The sequence below is a fragment of the Euprymna scolopes genome, chromosome 3 (assembly GCF_053919585.1).
Source record: "Euprymna scolopes isolate OS-2025 chromosome 3, ASM5391958v1, whole genome shotgun sequence".
Taxonomy (NCBI): Eukaryota; Metazoa; Mollusca; class Cephalopoda; order Sepiida; family Sepiolidae; genus Euprymna; species Euprymna scolopes.
In genome coordinates, this window is record NC_136484.1 from 29,626,160 (window position 1) to 29,648,811 (window position 22,652).

The 22,652-nt window shown below is 32.4% G+C and overlaps 1 protein-coding gene across 3 annotated transcripts in view; it reads right to left on the bottom strand.

Moving 5' to 3' along the window:
• The window catches only part of LOC145254471 (neurocalcin homolog), a 537,803-nt gene that overhangs the window by 233,242 nt on the left and 281,909 nt on the right, over nt 1-22,652 (bottom strand). For 2 of the 3 annotated variants that reach the window (XM_080113027.1, XM_080113029.1), the window contains one exon: nt 13,808-13,836. The gene's annotated coding sequence lies outside the window, so the exon portion shown is untranslated. Of the gene's footprint in view, nt 1-9,009; nt 9,097-13,807; nt 13,837-22,652 lie in introns of those variants that run through there. The other variant, XM_080113035.1, reaches the window with a different exon arrangement.

Sequence of the window (22,652 nt, forward strand, 5' to 3'; positions counted from 1 at the left end):
TAAGCGAAATAATTTACATATTAATATGATAGCATGTGTGTTCGTTTGTGTGTCACGCTTACATCTTTATCCTTCCGAGTGACTTGTTTAATTGTTAATTAAAGTCATATGGATATTTTGGTATATTTTTGAAATCGCAACTTTATAATACATAAATATACATTAACTCTATAATAATACATACAAAATCTGTAAGAATTAAACTATCATATTTAAGCGCACTTTACAACCTGGCTACGTTGGGCATCCCTGCTAGCTTAGATAAATACTTTTGCAGTTTTAACAAAAGAGCTACAATAATATCAGAGCGTCTCCATTTACACTTAACATCTACAGAATGCCAACATCAATATATTACATATGAAGGAGTCCCTGTGGAATTTCCACAGGTCCTGCTAGTCTTGATTAAAAACATTACTGCAGTTTCAATCACAATCGTGATCAGAAATTTAAAATGGATAAAAATACGGCTACGTGAATAAATACCCCCCTACCTCAAAATTACAGGTACTTAAGCGATCCCTGATAGAAGTGCCAGAATTACTGATATTTATATTCTCCAGTATTAAATCTATATACCAACGTAGAATAAATATAATCACCAAAATTTTTTTTTTATCTCCAGTTTTTTGGGTTTTTTTTTTTTTTTTGGATTTGTGCAACTGATTATTATAAGGAGCCAACAGTCCAGTGAAAATATAATACAATCGAGAAAGGCTTACTTCGAAATAAGCCAAGGTTGAATCAGTTCCAAATTCGATTTTCTCTAATAGAACCTGCTTTGCAAAGTGAAAACATTAACTTCATCACATAAACATTCTATCATTAATTGAAACACGGAGGATGCCAATTTTTCACTTGGGTAAAGTCTATAAATTCAGAAAGAGTGGCAGACATTAGGATAACATTTTTTTACGTTTTCAATAGAAGTAGCACAATGGTTACTGGTGCGGACTTTGGCCTATTGCATCGTGTTCATTAATAATCCCCGGGAAAGGAATTAGAATTAGCCGGTATTTGCTATTTTAGGTCAATAATATATCTTTTTTTTTTTTTTTTTTTTTTTTACTATTTATATCTCGGTTTCCGTTTTTTTTCTTAGTTTTTTTTTTTTTTTTTTCTTCTTCTTAGGAAACCATTCATTATCTTGTATAATGAAGATTATTTCTTTCAGGTCTCATTGAATTATGCCACTATTTCAATAAGGAGGTGGTCAAGTTTGTAACTTGATCATTCTTTTATAAGTTAATTTTATAAGTCTATATACGTCATAATCACGTTGACACACTGGTTCCCATTAGACCACTGAGGTTAAGCAACATTAAGCCTGGTCAGTACTAAAATGAATGACCATTTGGGAATTCCACCTGCTGTACGTGCTCTCTGCTTATCTTAGCATTGTTTCCAGCTGTCCTGGACTTCTAACCACTGGACTCACACTGTCCATTCAGTAGGGGTTAGAGATTGTGCAACCCTAGCCTCACAATTACAGGGGGTATCCATTGTCTTTCAAGGCTGAGCAAACCGGAAGCAATGACGAAGATAACTATTGAAATCAACATTGTAAGATTTATTTAATTTTCAATATGACTACTTGATAGTAATAGCCATAAGATGAAGTTTCAGTTTTATATATATATATATATATATATATATATATATATATATATATATATATATATATATATACAAATGGACTGGTTTTCAACAGACAAGTTAAACTTAAATGCCACTTTTTTCTTTAACGAGCGCCATATATCATATTTTCCTTCCCGTTATGAGTTAAATGGTATAGTAGACGACTCTTGAGCCATAGTGAGGCTTTAGTTTAAGTGATAAGTTTGTATCGCCAATATATTCTTGGTCATGAGTCTTGTCTCTGTCCACCAGAACAAATAGTACAATTTAAACCCTTTAAAAAAAAAATAAAAATAAAAAAAATAATTCAGCATGCTGATGTCAACCAACTAGTCTCCATGATAAAATAGCATTGTTGGAGAAGACTCTATAAGAACTTCAGTCATCTTGTAATGCAACACTCACGTAGATATGTACAATAATACTGTAGCTACGTCTGAAACTTTAGAGAGGAAATACAGTGTATCAAATGCTTTTTATACAAACAATACACTGGTTCCATGGATCTATAAATAGATACTATTTTATAAAGGTATTTTTGAAAGCTTACAATGCAGGAATGTACAGTCGTTATGAGCAAATAAATGAATAAATAAATAAATGATAATTCAATAATTTTTTTTTTAATATTTTTTATTTATTTATATTTATTTATTTATCTACCTGAATTTTTTTAAATTATTTTTTTTATTTATATTTATTTATCTACCTGATTTTTTTTTTCAACTTTGGATGGTACTTATTCCAAAGGTCCTTTCGGGTAATAATCCATCATCATTGATGAAATAAATCCTCTCTCGATGATGGACCTTTGGAATAAGTACCATCCACAGTTGAAAAATTCAGGTAGATAAATAAAAAAATAATTTAAAAAAAATTATTGAATTATTTATCATTTATTTATTTATTTATATAAATGCGCATAACGACTGTACATTCTTGCATTGTAAGCCTTCAAAAATACTTTTTATTCCTTAACAATGCTTCAAGCAAGCTACACCATACTTCTCCAGATACTATTTTACTCTAATCCAGTTGGATTAGCTGTACATTTAATCTATGGAATATAAAATTGCATCACTATCAATATACTCAAAACGGGTGGCTGTCTTTATATAACTTTAAAAAAAAAATGGGAAGTGTTAAATATCATTACATATTAGTGTTGGGATGATTAATCAGAAAAATCCTAACTTTTGGAGGTATCCGAATCGGGTATCAGAAAAATTTGTGCCTATTTTCTGACACCAAAAACAATTCTTCCCATTATCTGTTTTATTTGATTTTGTTTAAAGCAAAATTCTTCCCCTGTTGGTAATAATGATAATAAAATAACTATTTATTGATTTTAAACTACCAGTAAAAATAAATATATAGATCATTCCGCACAAGTGTAATTTTATGCCCAAAGAAAATATCTGCAAACTTAACGTATTTTTACGGTAATTGGGAATAAATAACAACTCTATTGTTAAACATTTAGAGATTTATGGAGAATCGGAATTGAGAATTTAGTACGCAATCTGTAATTGTATCGGAATTGGGAAAATATTGAAATCGTCCCATCACTAATGTGTGTGTGTGTGTGTGTGTGTGTGTGTGTGTGTGTGTGTGTGTGAATAAATAGCAACCCTTCCGCCGAAATTGCAAGCGTAGAAGTGCCAGAATTACTGGCATTTATGTACATAATCTCAACAATTTTAACAGACATTTTGTCACTTCTAATAAATCTATCTATACATGATATATGGCATAATCATATTGGCACATAAGTTCTTGTTAGATCACCGAAGTTAAGCAATGATGAGACTAGCCAGTACCAGATGGGTGACCAACTGATATAAGACCCGAGGTCTACTCTCCATGGTAACCAATTACACCCACTGAGATTAGCAGTTGTTCCAAAGTGGGATGATTCTCCAAAGCCTTCACCACTATAAAACAAAATCATGTGGATTTCAGTCAAGATAATTGTGTGAACCTTATACATCTGAATCAATGCGAGCGTCCATTTATTTATATATACACACACACACACACACACACACTAAAAGATATATTCGGTGTTGCCCGGTATTAAACGTAACATTAAATTCCTTTAAAAAAAAAAAAAATAAATAAAAAAAATGAAGTAAAAAAACAAAACAAAAACAGAAAGAAACCAAGACATGTACATCCGAGTATTGATTTTTTTTTTTAAACAGTTTACTTCTTGTAAGTAAAAAAAAAAAATACTCGAGCTTAGATCGAAACCAAAACCTAAAGACAGTGAGTCATGTATGATAACTATTAGGCCAGCTTAACATGATCTTCAAAAAGATAAAAATCCGATGACTTCCACATAGCAATTTTTCAATTTTGGCCTCTAGTAGCCCTTTTTTCCATATGAAAACCGATTGAAAAGTTTGCAACATATCTGAATACCCTATATACCAAATTTCAAGTCTGTAGATCGAAAATTCGTTGAGTATATAGATTGAGAAGTGTCCTCTCTCTCTCACACACACACACACTCCTTCTCATATATGCGAGACAGAAATCAAAAGTTCATAACTAGAAATATTATGCCAATGTAATTACTGGCTCTAATTGATTGTAATTTTGTGGAAATAACAATTACTATGGAATTCTGATTACCATATTTACACTGAACATACAAAAACGACATTGTTGCTTATTTTGTAAATGCAAATTCAGACGAGAAATCCCTTTATGTTGCAAAACGTGTAAACGAGATTTTGTAATAATAGATTTTAACACCAAATAAATTCTTTTTTGTTGATTTTTTTTTTTTAAGAATTCAAATAGAACCACAGAACAAATTAATGTCATTTTTTTCTTAGTCTGGTAATAAAAAAATCAAACCTAATAATTGAAATAACCTCCCTACAACCTTTTTTCCAACAGAAAGGACATCACTGCTCTATTGTTATTTTCATGCCAAGTGCTCCTCTAAACTGTGTTTAGTGTCTAAATCTATACATAGATTGCATGAATAAAGTTTCTTTCATAGAAATGCCTGCCTGTGGAACTCTGTTCTGCTAACCTGCTTTCCAGCTGACTACAACATGGTTGTCTTCAAGCCCAATGTAAACAAGTTTTTGTTGAAACGTTCCCTTAAATAATCAAATTTTACCCAATTTTCACCACTAATGATCGCTACGTTGTTAGCTCAATGATCACTGTACACTCATTAACCCTTATCCTTGAGTGGTCTTTAAGCCTTCATAAGTGGTGGCTCATTTAAAAAAAAAATGTTAAACAGAAAATAGAATTCAGCTGAAAGGGAAAGTAGACCAATCAGAAGATGAAAACGAGAAGAGTTAATTTGCTTAGTGTTGTATATCTATATATATCTATAAAAGTGAAAATGTCGGTGTGTGTGTGTGTGTGTGTGTGTACATTTCCCTGCCAAATAACTCAATTTTTGGTCTAGAGACTCGAGATTTGAGATAAGGAGTATTGAGATTTGGGAAATTTTTTCAAATCAGTTTTCGGCCAGAAATTTGGCTCTCAATGAATTGACCTTTGCAAACTCTACCAAACTCCTCCACCAATTTTGTGTCTAAACACTTGAAATTGTAGATTACTTGGACATGAATCAAACTTTAATTTGAGCCCAAAAATATAAATGTTAAGGGGTCAAAATTGGGGTCAAAGTTTTAAAAAGAGTAAATGAAGTCACAATGAATCAGGACAACATCACATGGTTAGGGGGAAGAGAGACTGAGAGAAAAAAAACTGCATTCCAATATTTAAAACTCAAGAGACCATTCGACTAAAAACTACATGTTGTAAAAAGAGTATAAAAAATATTTACTGAAAATTAAAAAACTAGAATCTGAGGTGCCTTTCGGTTGACATATTCAAAAGTGAGACGTTAACAATCAAAGATGCTCCAATGTGTAGGGAAACGTAACGTTACCTCCCTTAGACCATTCTTTTACCCCCAAAATAGATATTACACGACCATAATACAGCAATCAATAACACTCCGAAGTACACACTTAAAGGGTAATATGCAAAATTATTTATATTACATTAAAAAAACAAAAAAGCTACAATAATTTCCAACAATACTTGATATTTACCACAACTCATATCCTAGAAATTGATTTGACAGCCAGTCTGCAACTCTGACTTCCGGAAATAAAGAAATAAGATAAAACAGCCGTAAAAAAAAAAAAAAAAAAAAAACGCCAAACAGTTGTATACGTTTTTTATTTTCTCCTCTGAAAAAGAGATATTACTTTAACAAATTAGGGACATTTTCACACCTACCATTTTATACGACACTGTGTTGGTAAATAAACATAATATAATTGAAAATTCCTTCTAATATTATCATCATTCTTTTATATACAGGGTGTAACAATAAAATTGTCATTCTAGAAAAAACGACAGGATTCCATTTCCATTTAATGAAACCGGTTTTCTTTTTTTTGTTGCATCTACTAGCTGGCCAGTTGTGTACAAATCCCAAGAGCGATAGGAGCCTTCTATCATGTTTGAAAGTGACAATGTTCAGCGAGCGAGATTGGAGATGTGCCACTGTATAATTCATACTTTCTACCCATCCAAGTTATGACAGCATGACCATTGCCAGCACCCTCAAAACGCATCACTGGATTGCCACGAATAACAGGGATGTGCCCAGAGTGATGAAGAAGTTTTCGGCCATGGTTATAGCCTTAGGTGTGGTTTCAAGTGAGACCTACATCATGCCATCTCATATCTTCAATTTGGCTTGAAAGTTAATACCAAAGTGTACCTTCATGTGCTGAAGAGTTTGGGGATCCTCTGGTGGAATCAGGTGGCTGCTGACAGACATTGGATGCGGCAGCAGGACTCAGCGCCAGCCCACAAGTCCACAGAGCCTCATGCTTAGCTTCAGAAGAAGTGCTGCGACTTTGTACCCTTCTCTCATGACTACTTCGTTTGGTCATACGTCAAGAACATCACCAACATGACCTCCCACAACACCAAAGCCAGTCTGATCGCCGTCATCTGCGGAGTATTCACCGAGCTCCCGCTGGCGCTGGTGGAAGGGCTTGCTTCCAATTCAGAACCCGTATTGAGGCAGTGATTGAAGCTGAAGGCGGCTACACTGAATAGATGTCAGCTCTACTATTTTCTTTAGGGTGACAAATTTATCGCTCCATCCTGCGTATATATTTGCGCATGTGTACAAGGGAAATTGAAGTCAACTTATGCCTGTCAAGTTCCAATTTCTTTCAATTTTGACTTCTTAGCAGCAATTTTTACCAGCTAAAAAACACACAAAAGCACAACCCACAAAAAAAAAATGCAATCATTTGACCTGCCTCGTACTGCTCTGCGACTTTATGTCCGAGTGGAAATGCAGTTTGAAAAGAATGGAGAAACAAACAAACAGACATTATGAGCTTTATATATAAGATTTTTGTTGGAAATACTTTAGTATATTAGACATAACAATTACTGATTTCATTTTAATCCCCCCCTCCAATAAATCATTGGCAGTTTGGTATGTAACCATAAAATGTTATATTTGATTTTGCAATAAATAACTGATAGCATTCAGTTGCCATCACTGACCTCAAAATCTATGTTTAGCCCCACCCCCTCGCATATCTTATTTTCAGGTTAAATTGTAATTGAGGTGTATTCATTTAAAGTTTCCAGTTCTATACCCCATTATGGACACAACTTTGAAGTATGCCTTTCGAGAAGTTTTCTAGTCAGAATCACGAGAATCCATGGAAAAATATATTATATTGATTTGTTCAGGATTCAACAATATATTGACTCGACATGCAAATCGTACAAAAAAAATATCTTGAAATAAATTCATATCCTTGATCTTGCAAACCTATTGGAAAGCAATGATGGAACTAATGCAATAAATTACAATTGTGTTTTTGCGAAATATATTTATGCAGGCCCATGCTAAATGTATTTATTTATATACATGTATATTTTCATATAACAGATTAATGTGTGTTAAATACTTATAATTTTCTTATACGAACATATGTCAGTATATCAGAAAATAAAAATCAATAAAATGATTTATGTTTTAATTGTTAACTTGATATATTTACTGGATGAAATATGGGTTCTCAAATTTTCCTCTTCTGCAAATCAAATTTGAAAATATTTAAAAATTTTAAAATTGCAGTAAAACAAGTAAAAATTACTTCTTAAATCGATAAATATTATAATGAAAAATAATATAATTATCGTCATTAAAAAAAAAAAATCTGATCATTTATCAAACATGTAAAAAAAAATAAAATAATAAAAAATAGAAAAAAATGACAGTTTTTTCTTTTCATAAAAAACGTCCCATTAGAAAGCTGCCCATCAAAAACATTCTTCTCATTTCAGAAAACATCGCTTTTTAAGAATTCATCTGATATAATCCGTTTTGTGGTGTCTATAGATTTCGGAGGAACAAGAAATAGTTTTACGGACTTGGATTTATAGGTAGAAGTGTCATTTTATATTTAAAAAATGTGATTGATCTTAAATGACCAAATATATCAGAATTGTACCAAAAGTAATGCATTTTCTAACAATAAAAGTTGAAGGGTTATGAAGACGGGAGTAGTACCATTAAAACAAGCGACCTTTTATGCTTCAGAATTTATTTTTCTACATAGTCACCATCATCCTTAATGTACTTTTGCCAGCGATGAAGTAGTTGTTGTTGTCCGGGGCGCACTTTGTCAATGCCACTCCAGTCATATCTGTCGTCACTCTGAAATTGACCGACACATCTAACTATGTTGACATCAACTGAATCAGATTCGTAAACGTTTAACAGGCGCCGGTGAATGTTGATCAGTTAAATTTTTTCAATGACATCTCTGCTACTCATGTATGTCCATGAAAAGGGTTTTATTTTTTTTATATACATATTTTTTTTCACATTGTCAATATCTGCATTACAAGGTATGAAACTTTCAGGTCATGAATGCGTAAGTTCAGTCATCATAACAATACAATTTGCAATCTCCTCTGATCCATTCGAGTGGAATAAAAAAAAAAAAAACTAACTAAATATCTCAGCATGTTCAACTAAAAAATCAAGAGATCAGCTATCTGTAAATCAGTTATTTTTTAAAACTTCATTCGATGCGTTTGTACGTTTTATGATGGAAATGTCATTTTAAACTTTAGCATGAAATGCAGACACAATCGTTCATAAGGATGCATGGAGATACCAATGAAAATCCTATTACAAACTTATACGTGACAGACCGACACTGACAAACAGACAAAGCATTTCTGAAACGTAATTTTACATGTATGAAAAAAAAGAAAAAAAAAATTTTTTTTCTTGAAATTACGTCTTTAGACTAATTGTATTAATATATAGATGCTTACCGTCGTGCTCTTCTGTGAGTAGCCAATTTGTCAGAACTAACCAGCTTAACCTTCTCTCTTTACGAAACATTGTAGCTGCCAGGAACGGTTGAAAGATAGGTCAAAATGATGTCATTGTTCAAAATTGGCTGAATTAGTAGTAGAAGCTAACATGAGTGGCTTTATAAAAAAGCACTTTACCACTTGAAAGCACTTCCTACTTTTGTCTTGCGTATGATATATTTTTTAACGTTATCTATCATCTTGTGTATCATGGAAAATCCAAATTATATATATTACTATTTGTGAAATTTATTTTTTAATGTTCAAAGTAAGCTTTTTATATATTTTACATAATTGTATTTTTAATCTAAAGGAATATCGCCAAACTTTTTTCTTTTTTATAAAAAAAAAGATGAAAAGATAAAACCTTTCTTGTTGTCTAATAAAAATGAACATTCATGATTCGATGGTTTTAGTTCTCTCTTTTGGTTTCATTTTTGCTTCAGTCGAAGTTCTAAGAAATCAAGGGGACCCCCCCCTCCTTGAGCTAACATTTGATCTCTACATAAGATGCATAGATATTTGAATGTTCCATTAAAGTTCTTTTACATTTCAAACACTGAGTTTAAGTAAAGAAGTTCATATCAATCTTCCTCTCCCTAATTGACAATTTAAATTTGTTATAGTATTATATATCTTTCTTATGGTTTCTTAGTCTTACTGGATTTCAAGACAGGAATTCATCTAGTCTGGTGGAATATTCAGCTTTATGCTGTTACTTGAGGTAAAATCATTTCTTGTAAAAGCTAGTGTGGGTTGGCTATACCAAGATCTTATTTGAGTTTTGAATACTATGTAATTCTGAATACTTAGAGTTTACTTGTATGGAAAAAATATCCTCATGTCAGGTTGTTCTGACAAATTCCTGAGGATGGTGTTTAGTAGGTATTCAAGTTCTCTATGCGTGCTTGTATGTACAGGCATAACTTTCTCAGCCTATCTGTGCCTAAATCTAAAAGCAGATTCCATGAATAAAGATTCTTTCTTAGAACTGCCCACCTGTGGGACAGTGTTCCACTGACCTGCTTCCCATCCTATTACAATATGGTAGCCTTCAATGTAAACAAGTTCTTGTTGAACCATCCCCTTAAATAATCCAAATTCTACCAAATCTCCACCGTTAACAATTACTACACTACCACCTTACATTCATTAACTCTTATCCTCGAGTGGCATTCGGGTCTTGATAAGTGGTGACTCCCTTGTTTGTTATATATATATATATATATATATATATACACACACACACACACACACACAGCATAATCGCATAGCGATACACCAGAGACATTAAAGTGGATGGATAAGGAACATTTCAGTTATGCGCACATTCGCTGTATACATTCACGCAAATTCTGTGGACATAAAAAGTCAATCTGTGCCTCTGCATGCGGACGTAGTTCAAGACTATACCATGTAACAGGGTTTCCACTTTCTATCCGATCAACGCTTAAAGAAAACAAATTTTCAAGAATCTTTTTCTGACAGCCTTCGCTCGAGCCAGCCAAACCGTATAAAAGGCGCTCTGGCCGGCCAAACCATATAAAAGGCGCTCTGGCCGGCCAAAAGGCGCTCTGGCCGGCCAAACCGTATAAAAGGCGCTCGAGCCGGCCAAACCGTATAAAAGGCGCTCGAGCCGGCCAAACCGTATAAAAGGCGCTCGAGCCGGCCAAACCGTATAAAAGGCGCTCGAGCCGGCCAAACCGTATAAAAGGCGCTCGAGCCGGCCAAACCGTATAAAAGGCGCTCGAGCCGGCCAAACCGTATAAAAGGCGCTCGAGCCGGCCAAACCGTATAAAAGGCGCTCGAGCCGGCCAAACCGTATAAAAGGCGCTCGAGCCGGCCAAACCGTATAAAAGGCGCTCGAGCCGGCCAAACCGTATAAAAGGCGCTCGAGCCGGCCAAACCGTATAAAAGGCGCTCGAGCCGGCCAAACCGTATAAAAGGCGCTAGAGCCGGCCAAACCGTATAAAAGGCGCTAGAGCCGGCCAAACCGTATAAAACGCACTTTGCGATACTGATATGCTCATAGACGAGGGCACCACATACATGAAGGTAAAAAAGATCCTCATTTAGCATTAAAGTACCTATTTACTATGCCTCCCCACGGGACAGAGTTAGACACCAGGGTCGTTTTTTAACGTGGAGAAAATGTACAAAAATAAAAAAATCGTCTCAGTCGTGAAGGACTGATCCTCCACCGAAAGAGAACAAGAAATGGAAGTGCAGCATCTGAAGAACAGATACTACACTTTGATCTTGTTTATATATTTTATTGCTTTTAAAAATTTTGAAAATACAATTAAGTAAAAAACAAAAGATTTTTAAACAACAAAATTAGGCACAAGGCCATACAAGAAATTGGGGAGAGGAAGGGTCCAGGGTCTTTGTGACTAAAGTGATTAAAAGTAATAAATGTAGACTTTGGAGTCTTACTCTTGACTGGCAACATTTACCAAAATATCTCATTCACTGTATGGATCTTTATCTAACTAATAAATCCCCAGCATTTAAGAGTCAAAAACATATTTACAATTTATAAACAGTTGTCTGTGTGTTTGTGTATGCATTTTTTTAAATTTTTTTTTAATTTTGTGTGTGCATGTTTGAAAAAATAAAATTTTGATCTTGACCAAAAGGCCAAGTTAGCATTAAAGTAAACTGTCTTTCTGTATAAATAGTTGAATACACACATTTATCAGTATCACAAATAAAAATAAAATGACAATCTATAAAATGTTGATACATCACGCAACACCATTAACAGGATTCTTAGCTCAGTAGTAAAAATATAAGTAAAAATGTTCTTGACTAGTGTTGTTATCGAGGCGATAGTGAGATGTTACACGATGTAAGGTAGAAAACATTTCTTGAATTTGAACATTTTGTGAAGCGCATGGTCACGGTAGTGTAATAAGATCTGGTAAAATAGATTCTTAGATTCTTAAACCTCAGTAAATAGTCAAAGAAAAGGAAACCACTGAAATAACATCAGTTCTGGAGATTTATTCTTCAATCTTTTGGAAAAAAAAAACTGAGATGAAAAGCAAGAGCATTTGTTAAAAGTTGTGAAAAGTGAAGCATTAAAAAGAAATTTTTTTAAAATTTACTTCACTATTTCTTATGTTTTGATTACCCCCCCCCCGGGCCGAGCACACACACCTCCAAACACCCGGGCAACGGAAAATGTGTTTATTTGTCCATGTGTGTGTGTGGGTTTGCATGTCTGCCAAAAACATTTCACAGACGCATCGGACCGTGACAAAAATTGATATCGTTAGAAAGATAGATCTCTGATTAAAGATATCTGAAAAGTGACCAAAGCGATTAATTCTGTGATGGTCAACTGGACCGGTTTTTGCAAGGAGGGGTGAGTTTTGGGGTTGACATTTTTGCAAATCGTATGTCAACGTATACTTATAAAATGTTCCTTTGAACTTCCGTGACGCTATGTCACCGTGGCCGAGACAGCTAGCACATTAGCCTTTTTTCACTTTTTCCTCTTTCACATTACAGGTTTGAGCCTGCCTGCCTACTGCGGCTATTTTTTTTGTGTGTGTGTGTGTGTGTGCTCGCACGGATACTTGCTATCTTGATTGAAACATTTTTTTTTCTGGGGTTGGTTGCTCAATAGCCTTAATATACCACCTCTCTCCATCCAGGCTATAATAAGCTTCAATAAGTGTAAAAAACAAAAAAAAAAACAAAATAAGTAAATAAAAACAAAAATAACAATTCTCTCAGATTTGACATTAATTCGTTCCATCACTTCTGTTTAAAAAGATTTTTATTAACTCTAACAAAAGTTTAATTTTAGTTAAGAAATGTTATAAATTAAAACAAATTCTAATTTTCAAATAGCCTATGTTCATTTTTTTTAATGCTAGAAAAAAAAAGAAAGAAAAAAAGTCATTCTAATTCGTATTTTTTTTTTTAAATATATAATGAAACAATTCATTACCTTTTCCTACAAAACTACATTTTTAGTTAACAACAACGTGTTTTTTTTTCAAAGCAGATAAAGTAATTTGAATACAGATTATAACAACATTAAATAATATTACTTGCATTTAGTTTCCGTTAAAGGTTCTACTTTAGTACAAACGTGCTTTCAATTCAGTACGTCTTAAATGGCACAGCACACTGAAATGCTTCCATTTTACACCAAATAATCAACCCTCAAAATATATGCATATATCATAAACTAGGCCAAGCTATACGAAATTCAAACATTTTTCACTTATTTGATACCCCCTCCCTACCCATATATTTCGGTGATATAAATTGTTTAAAACTTTGAGGCAGTACTTAAAGATTCCATAACATCATTCCATAATCTACAACAGTCGAAAGGCAACCACACAATTATACCCAGATTCTTGACGCCAGGTAGCAATTCTAGCACACACACACACTATATATATATATATATATATATATATATATATATATATATATATATATATATATATATATAAATGGAAAATATTACTCCATTGTCTGTATTCACAGCAAGGGTGTACACGTTTTAAGATCATTTTTTTTATTATATAATATATAAAACCCAATATGAATTTTAAAATAAAACCCTATTAGGTTATGTGTGTAGAGAAATAGTAATCAATATTCAAAACGCGTTTAAAATAAAATGGGAAATGAAAAAGTAGGTCAAATTGAAAAAACATATTCAAGAAATATTGCACAAGAATAAAAAATAAAATAAAAATTAATGCAATTTTTTTTTTATCAAACTTACCTGCTTTTTAGAAATGCGTATCAAATAACCTACAAAAAAGAAAAAGAAAATGTTACTCAAGTTGATTTCATAAAAACTGAAAAAAAAAAAAAAAATCTACATTACAGTGTTCATAGAAAAGCATTTAACTCCATTACGAATCAAGGAAGGAGCAGGGTGGGGATTGGAATGGCGAGCAAGAAAGCTCATATGTCATCATCCGGGGTAAAAAAAGACATGTCAAGATAAGATAGAAGCATAGAAATGTGCTTTTCCAACAAATTGAAACGAAAAATGGTTCACTTCACTGTGTATATGAATAGTGCATCAGTTCCTTTTTGTGTGTTAATATAGAAAATTGTATTTCTATTACTATTCAGCTAGCAGATTATTAATGAGATTTGATCGAAGGAAATAATTACACATCGATTAAGCAAGATAATTTATTCTTAAAAATAATTTACGATGAACATTTTCAAATCTGACAAAAAACATTTTTGTCTGTTTCATCTATACATCGAATATCGCATTATTTTCTTTTAAAACCGTAACTGTTCGGTGTGGTGGTACATTACTGACCCAATATATTGAATGTAGTATATTCAAGCGACCAAATCGTTAAAAAAAAAAAAAAAAAAGTTTCCGATTCAGATTAAATTAAACTTTACCACTTTTTTCTATTGGTATTTATTTACTTCCTTATTGGAGGCAAAATGTGACAAGATCGTTTTTAATATGGGGGGGGGCAGCTCCCCCCAAAAGGGGCACTCTGGAAGTAGGCAAAATAAAAATTGCCTTAATATAGAAGGGTTCATCTACATTGACTATGGACAAAATAAACTTAGCATGAGAACAAATACGACACTTTGATCTTGAGAAAAATCCACTTGTTTATAATTAAACATGTATTTTTAAATGAAAAGATGTTTTAACGAAGTTTTAACAAAACAAAATGAGATGGTTGAGATAAATTTTTATATTCCTTATGTCATTTTATGAGCAGGAAGCTTATAATTTCGAGATGAGCAAAGATTCATCTCATTTCTTGTATGCGTCGCCATGTTCTGCCGATCCTATATAGTCATTGATAAAGAGTTGCGATTTCATCATTTTAGTAAGGAAAGGTCGACACTTCACGATCTTAGTTCTGAGTACATACGACCTTTCCATCAGAATTGTTTGTCAGCCACAACACCCATATAAATCTACTTGTGCACTTAATCACGACCAACAGCTATATAAGTTCACAAAAGGTGTTAATTTTTTTTTTTAACACAATATCGGTCACATCACATCTAGAAGGAAAACTAAGATGACGAGGAAAAAAGGCGAGGGGGGAGGGACTTTTCCGGTCTTGTCTAAAAGATTGGACAAAAGGCGCCTGCTAGAAAACAGATTCTTAATTTAACGAAAATGCCACCATGGGCAATTTGAATATTTCGACTATTTTCCAATAGATAAACTTTCACAAAAAACACTCATCTAGCTGAGACCACTATCAATAATGTCCCCCACTCTTTATCTGTGCCTAATCCTAAACGTAGATTCCATGAACAATAGGCACCGCCAAAAATGGCCGCAAAATCAAGTTGTTGTTTTTTAAAACTAAATTACATTTATTAAAATCCATTATTTCTGAGTAACGTTTTTTTTTCCAGAAAAATAAAACCCTGAATTTTATCATATAGAAAACAGAATAATGTAAAACTTTTTCTACTATTTTTAATTCAATTTTAAATGTTAAATTTTCCCAAAAAGTTAACAATTGACATTTTTTGTCTTGCACAAAAAACGTATTTAAATATTTAAAAAAAAGGGTTTTTGAAATAATTAATTTATTTATTTATTGTCTAACTAAGATTTAGGATGATTTTCTAAGAGAATATGCAAAAATATTATAATATAAGTACCGGAATTTCAAATAATTCCACTTATTCATATAGGTAACCAGATATTTCGCATCTACGTAGAGTTCAGATCGACTCTGTTTACGTTTTCGTTTTGATAAGAAAACTATGGAAGACCAAACAGGCCAAAAAAACTTATTTTTCAGTGACGAAAATTTCAATGTATTATTAAGCTGAGGCTGGCCAGTACCAGATGGGTGACCATTTGTATGAGTTTGGTTTTTAATGTGTATGTGTGTGGGGGCTAGGCTCCCCAAAATGGGGGGGGGGGGCAATTTAAAGCAGAATAAAAAAAAATTATTTCAGCGCGTTTGGTCCACCGTAGTCGAAAGGCGGCAAACGTTTTCAAACGGGATCGAAAAAAATGATGCTATTTTTAACACAAAGGGCACAATATTTATCGAATGTTTTTTTTTTGTCTCGATTATTCAAAGCATGCCCTGTTTAATAATGGTCATGCATTATTCGGCTCGCTAAAAAAAAATTGTTAATTTATTTTATCAAAAATTTTAAAATGGCTTTTTTCGTATAAATATTAAAAATTTTTTTTTTTTGTTTTGCTTAACTTAAATTAATTATTTTACTTAACATATTCACCGAATTTCACACTTCAAAACTCAAAAGCGGGATAATTAAACACAATCGAAGTTCTGATATTCAGACGTCAAAATAAGGTATGCAAACAATTTTTTTTTTTTTTTAATCTATAATTCTGTCCGTTACAACAACACAATATGTTTTGTTCAGTTTCAGATGATTATTTTAAGCATATTTGTTCCCACTTCAAAACAAGGGGGGGGGGTTTGTAAGCAAAAAAAAAAATATATATATAAATATCGTTTATGAAAAATAAGTACACTGTTATAAAGTTCATTCTTCTCCTAACAATCGCTGAAAATTTCGTATTGATCGGATAATTACCCGATTTTTGGTAGATTTTTAAAAAGACGGTCCGTCAAAAAGTACTGACCTGCCCCCCCCCCCAGTTTTGGCGGTGCCTGAACAAAGCTTCTTTCTTAGAACTGCACGCATGTGGAACTCTCTTCCATTTGCCTGCTTTGCAACTGACTACAATTTGGTAGTCCTCAAGTCCAATGTAAACAAATTATTGATGAACCGTCCCCTTAAGTAATCCAATTTAGCAAATTTCCACTACTGACGATTACTACGATATTGTTCCATTGACCTGTATACTCAATAACACTGCTCGAGTGGCTTCCGAGCTTTGATGAGTGCTGACTCCTATATAAAACAAAATAAATATAAAAAAGATATTTAAATGTATTCTTCAGACATCAGTTAGATATTAAAAAGAAAACCCCCCTCTCCATATCCGAGTTTTATCTTTTACTTAATATTTCTTTCAGTATTTATAAAAATAAATATTTGAATTTGAATTTCTAACTTGGTTGTCTTACATCATTTTATCTGTGTTTTGTTCCCCCCCCCATCCCCCTTTATTTTCACAAGATTCTTGACTTTGAGAACCTCATACCCCGTGTTCGTTTTTTGTTAATTAAATTAGAACATTGGAATCTCGACTTTCATTTTATTATTGTGTTGTGTAAACACTTTAGCAGTCCTAATGAAAATGGAGCGGAACCTGATTCATACGAATTCATACGTTTAATAAAAGTTTAAAATGGTAAGAATTGTGCTTCAGTATTTTTGCTTAGTTGAACATATACTGAACCGAAAAAGAACATTAAGAGAAATTGTTTTAATCTCATACAATTATTTGGTATTTTTTTTTTAAGACGAATTATTAAAAAAATCTGAATTTAATTTAAAAAAAAAAATGAAAAATTTATTATCACCAGTGGGAGATGTGGAAATTCTACACTTGTAACCTTCAATTAGTATTTGGATTTATCGGACTACTGTTTTCATCTCGAATGTAGTTTTCACAACGTTTCGGTTGATGTAACCTCCGACCTTCCTCAGGTGTATTGAATTTTTTTTTTTTTTTTTTCTTCAAATTTTGGAATAATAAAATATTAATCTTCAGGAAATTGTAGGTTCTTCTGTTTTTCTTTTCTGTGCCATAATGGTGGTAAGTTCTGGCATAACTTGAGATGTTGGAGTGTTGAAGTCAAAATGATGTTTATATGGCTGATTAGTTTTTGGCGATTAGAAAGATCAAACGAGTGTTAAATCGTTTTTAAATAATATATGCCGTTAAATCTTAATTTATTATCGAGTGTTAATGCTTATTTATATTACACACACACATTCAGCAGACGCCATAAACTGTAATAGGACATACAGACATCATTTTGACTTAACTTCAAACATATAAAGTCATGGCAGGACTTACCGCCACCACGGCATATAAGAGGAAGAAAAAACAACAAAAAACAAAAACAACAAAAAACAAAAACAACAAAAAAAAAAAAAAAAAACATACTGTCCAATTTCCTGAAGATGAACATTTTTTTTTTCCAAATAATAATAAAAAAAATATTTTGATTAAGTAGCAATATTTATTACCAATTTCACACTCGTCTGGTCTTTCAAACATAAAATCTTTATTATCGAGTGCTTCAAATAGCGAATTCTTTTATATATCTAAAAAAAAAAACTGAAATACTAAAAAAAACTTTATTATTTATAAAAATATTAATTTTCTAAAACCCTTTAATTTTTTGAAGTTTTTAAATTTTTAAAGAAATTAAAAAAAACAATAAAGTTCTAATAAAAAATTAAATTATAAAATATAGATAAATCAAATTAGGCACAGAAGAGACGAATAAGAGAAAAAAAATAATAAAGTTAAAAAGTAAATTAACTCCATCGCTAATTAGGTGTAGTGTTGAGATAATTAATCGAAATTAAAAAAAAAAAAACATCGGAAATTTTTTGGGGTATCGGAATCAGAAAATGTGCCCGTTTTCTGATGCCCACAATGAGGTTTTTTTTTTTTTTAAATGATTTTATTTTTTTAATTTTACATGGCTTGGATTAAAGATAAAATAAGTATTTATTTAAAACTAGCAGTAAAACTAAAATCCATGTCACACACCTAAGTGTATTTTTACATTTGCGAAAATATATACACATTTTACACACGGTTTTGCGATAATTCAACGCCACCTCCAACAAAAGCCACTCTATATTTAGAAATGTAAATGGAATTGGAATCGGTAATTGTATCGAAATCTGGAAAAATATCAGAATCATCCCCTCACCTAGTGCTGATCATCATCTCCTGCACTGATGATTGTAAGCATGAAACACTAGTGCCTGTGGGTGTGTAAAAAATAATCTATATATTAATACGATAGCGTGTGTTATTTTCTGTGTTACGCTTACATCCGGGTCATTTAATTGTTATGTACTTCCATTTCTTGCCATAAATAATTTTACCAAGGATTCTTCATAGGTTTTGGTTTCGATTATGACTGATGGCACTCCAGTAATCTATTTTATTTATTTATTTATTTTTTTTTAATAATTTTATCAAGAATTTTTCATAAGTTTTGCTTTCAGTTATGTCTGAAGGAACTCATGTTATATATATATAATTATATACACACATTTTTTTTTTTACATAAGTTTTTATTTCGGTTTCGATTCAAGCTAATGCACCCAAGTCTTATTTTTGAAATCGCAACTTAATATATAAAAATCGATAGGACATTATAATAATATATATGAAATCTGCCAGAATTAAAATATCATATTCAAGCGTACTTTATGACCGGGCTTTGCCGGGCGTCCCTGCTAGCTTAAATAAATACTTTTGCAGTTTTAACAAAAAAAGCTACAATAATATCAGAGCATCTCCAGAATGCCAACATCAATATATTACATATGAATGAGTCCTCTGTGCAATTTCCACATGAACCGCTAGTTATTTATAATTATGCTGGATTTAATTTTGATAAATAAATATCTATTTATTGAGAGAGATTCTGCACTTATTTGTTTTTTAAAGCGTTAATTTTAAAACTTTGTATTCCAATATCAACAATGCTTACTATAAACAGTGGATTTTCTATTATTTAACAAATACGTGCTCGACCGGCCCATCGTACTATATCGGATATTCAAATCTTCATATAATGATGTGCCAAACATTATCATCACTATAACACATTACAAAAAATAAATAAATAAAAACTGAATTTTTCTGATGAAAGTTCTGTTAGGAATCTAAATATTGAATTTAATTTTAATAAATGAATGTTTATTTATTGAAAGATTCTGTACTTGTTTGGTCGTTAAACAATTACATTCTGAAATTTCTTTGTGTGTGTGTATATATATATATATATATATATATATATATATATATATATATACACACATACATAAGAGTTTTTTTTAATTTTCTCCTAACTTTTCCTTATTGTTCTGATGATATAATGAAGTTATAACTTTTATTCCTCATCTTTCATTTAATATATATAACTTCATTATATCATCAGAACAATAAGGAAAAGTTAGGAGAAAATTAAAAAAAAAACTCTTTAAACCATAGCATCTAGAAGCTAAATGCTTCTCATCAGAAGAGAAGGGCCAGGATTATACAAAATACAAATATAGAAAAAACTGGCTTAACGACAGATATAATTTACCCTAATATGTTGTACCTACTTTTAATTACGATTTAACATTATCCTATTCCTTCATTCTCATTTCACATCTTAATGTTATTAAGTCAGTTTTTTCTCTTTACATTTTGTATAATTTTGGCCCTTCTCTTCTGATGAGAAGCATTTAGCTTCGAAATGGCATGGCCTAAAGAGTTTTTTCTCTTACTTTTCCCTTTAACTTTTCCTTTTTGTTGTGATGATATTATGAAGTTATAACTTTATTCCTCATCTTTCAGTTAATATTATTGTTTGCTCCTCTTAATAGTGTTGAGCTTTTATCTTGATAAGTTTTGCTTTGTTACAGATTTACTATTTGATAACTTAATTATATGCGTGTGTTTTTATTATTTTAATCCATTCCTTACAAGCATTTCACTCAACATACTCGGTTTGAAAACAAGATGTTCGATCAACTATGAACCTTTGCATCATAAAACAGTTTTGCCACTACAAGTTAACCAAAAGCCTGACAACGTAGTTTGTAATTAAGGAAAATTGCACTTAATATTAATCAAGCACAGCTCAAAGGATTGAAATAAAGTTCAAATGAGAACTTAAATTTTATTTCCAAGTGCCCGGGACGATCTTGGCCCAGATCCTATCTGTAAGACGTCAGGGGTGGGGCCTCTTGTCAATGATTCCACAAGTTTTCTTCATAGTGAAGCATTTAATCTGGTTTCACTTAAAACAATTAGTAAACAAAGAGACGGTTGTGTGTGTGTGTGTGTGTGTGTGTGTGTGTGTGTGTGTGTCTGTGTGTGTGTGTGTGTGTGTCTGTGTGTGTGTGTCTGTGTGTGTGTGTCTGTGTGTGTGTGTCTGTGTGTGGATAACTAAGTATGATCACCGTCAAATGCCAGCAGATATTATTAACAGGGTTGATTCAGATTTAAAGAAAATTAAAGGGTATGTTATGCTTGCAGCCAAAATGACTTGTGACATTTAAAAACACAGAATGGATCCTTTGTTAAGATCAACTGATATACAGTCACAAATTGATAATCTTTTCCTCCACTTTGCACCACAGCGCTACCCAACTACAAAAGTTAAGAAACCAAATCGACCAACAACTTTTTTTTTTTTTTTTTTATCATTTTCACCCCAAACAAGGCACAGTGGGGGGGGGGGCTACAACAGAGACATAAATTGCAAGGATACTATGTAGGGAGTTGAGCAGCGAGATGTCTGTTCACATTACACTTGAACTTCTGCATGTCAGTACAGCTTGGAAAGCAGGAATCTGGAAAGGAGTTCCAAAGTCTAACAGTTCTGAGGAAGAAACTATTAGAGTAGGTTTTCTTACCTCTAGAGATCTGTAAGGGTGGGATTTTGCTGCTTGTCAGGCTTGTCGGGGGGGGGGAGTATTTACTGCTAAGATCATTCAATAATTACACCCGACTCAGTTGGTAAATTTGCATATAGAATTCATGAAAGAGACTATAAATTGTACTGTGTTAGCATGTTCTGGCTTCTAACCCTGACTTCTGGCCAGTTCTAAATCCTCAGGCAAACCATTCTGTGTTTCTTTTGGTCATTCTATTTTTTGTTCAGTTCCGCTGCATACATAGACAAGTAATAGAACATCATTATCAGATATTAACTGGTCTTTTGACAGATTGAGTTTATCCAATGTTTTAACGGAAGTCAAATGTATCAGATAACATGTGGATGATTCTAAACATGAGAAATATGATATCAAAATCAATATCAAAATATGATATCAAAAACAAATTTAAATGCATAAAGCATGGAGAGACATCCAAAATTATGCAAGGAACAGACGGTTTTTGAGTAGTGAGTGAAGAAACGCTACACATCCAGTAGATTCTAGCCTCTGGCACTAACTTCTTCCTCATCCTCTTAAGCTAACCTTAAACTATAAAGGTTCGGTTAAAACACCAGAAAAGATATACAAACTTTGTAAAGTGTCCAAGCACAACTAATAAAGCTTGGTTATATTTTTAGTGCTTACTCACATTGTCACTTATACAGGGTGTCCCAAAAGAAGCTGACGGGTTTTAAATTTGATTAACTTCATCAATATTTAAGTTATGCCTACTAATTTTCATATTTAAATAGATGAGCATCTCCGTTTTTTTTTTTTTTTAGATATAGTAAGATATCATAGTCTACTTATTCTAATTTTATTTAGACAACTTAATCTAGGGTATGTTTTTCGCAAGGTCTAATTTTAGTTATGAAAAATGATGTTACTCAAATGTCCACCATTTTCATTTTCAGACTCTTGTGCTCTCTGCAAGGCATTGTCCAACACATCATTTAATGTTTCAGGGCTTATGGCTCTAATTTCCTCCTCTATATTGCTTTTAAGGGCATTTATTGTGACCGGTTTTATTGCATTGG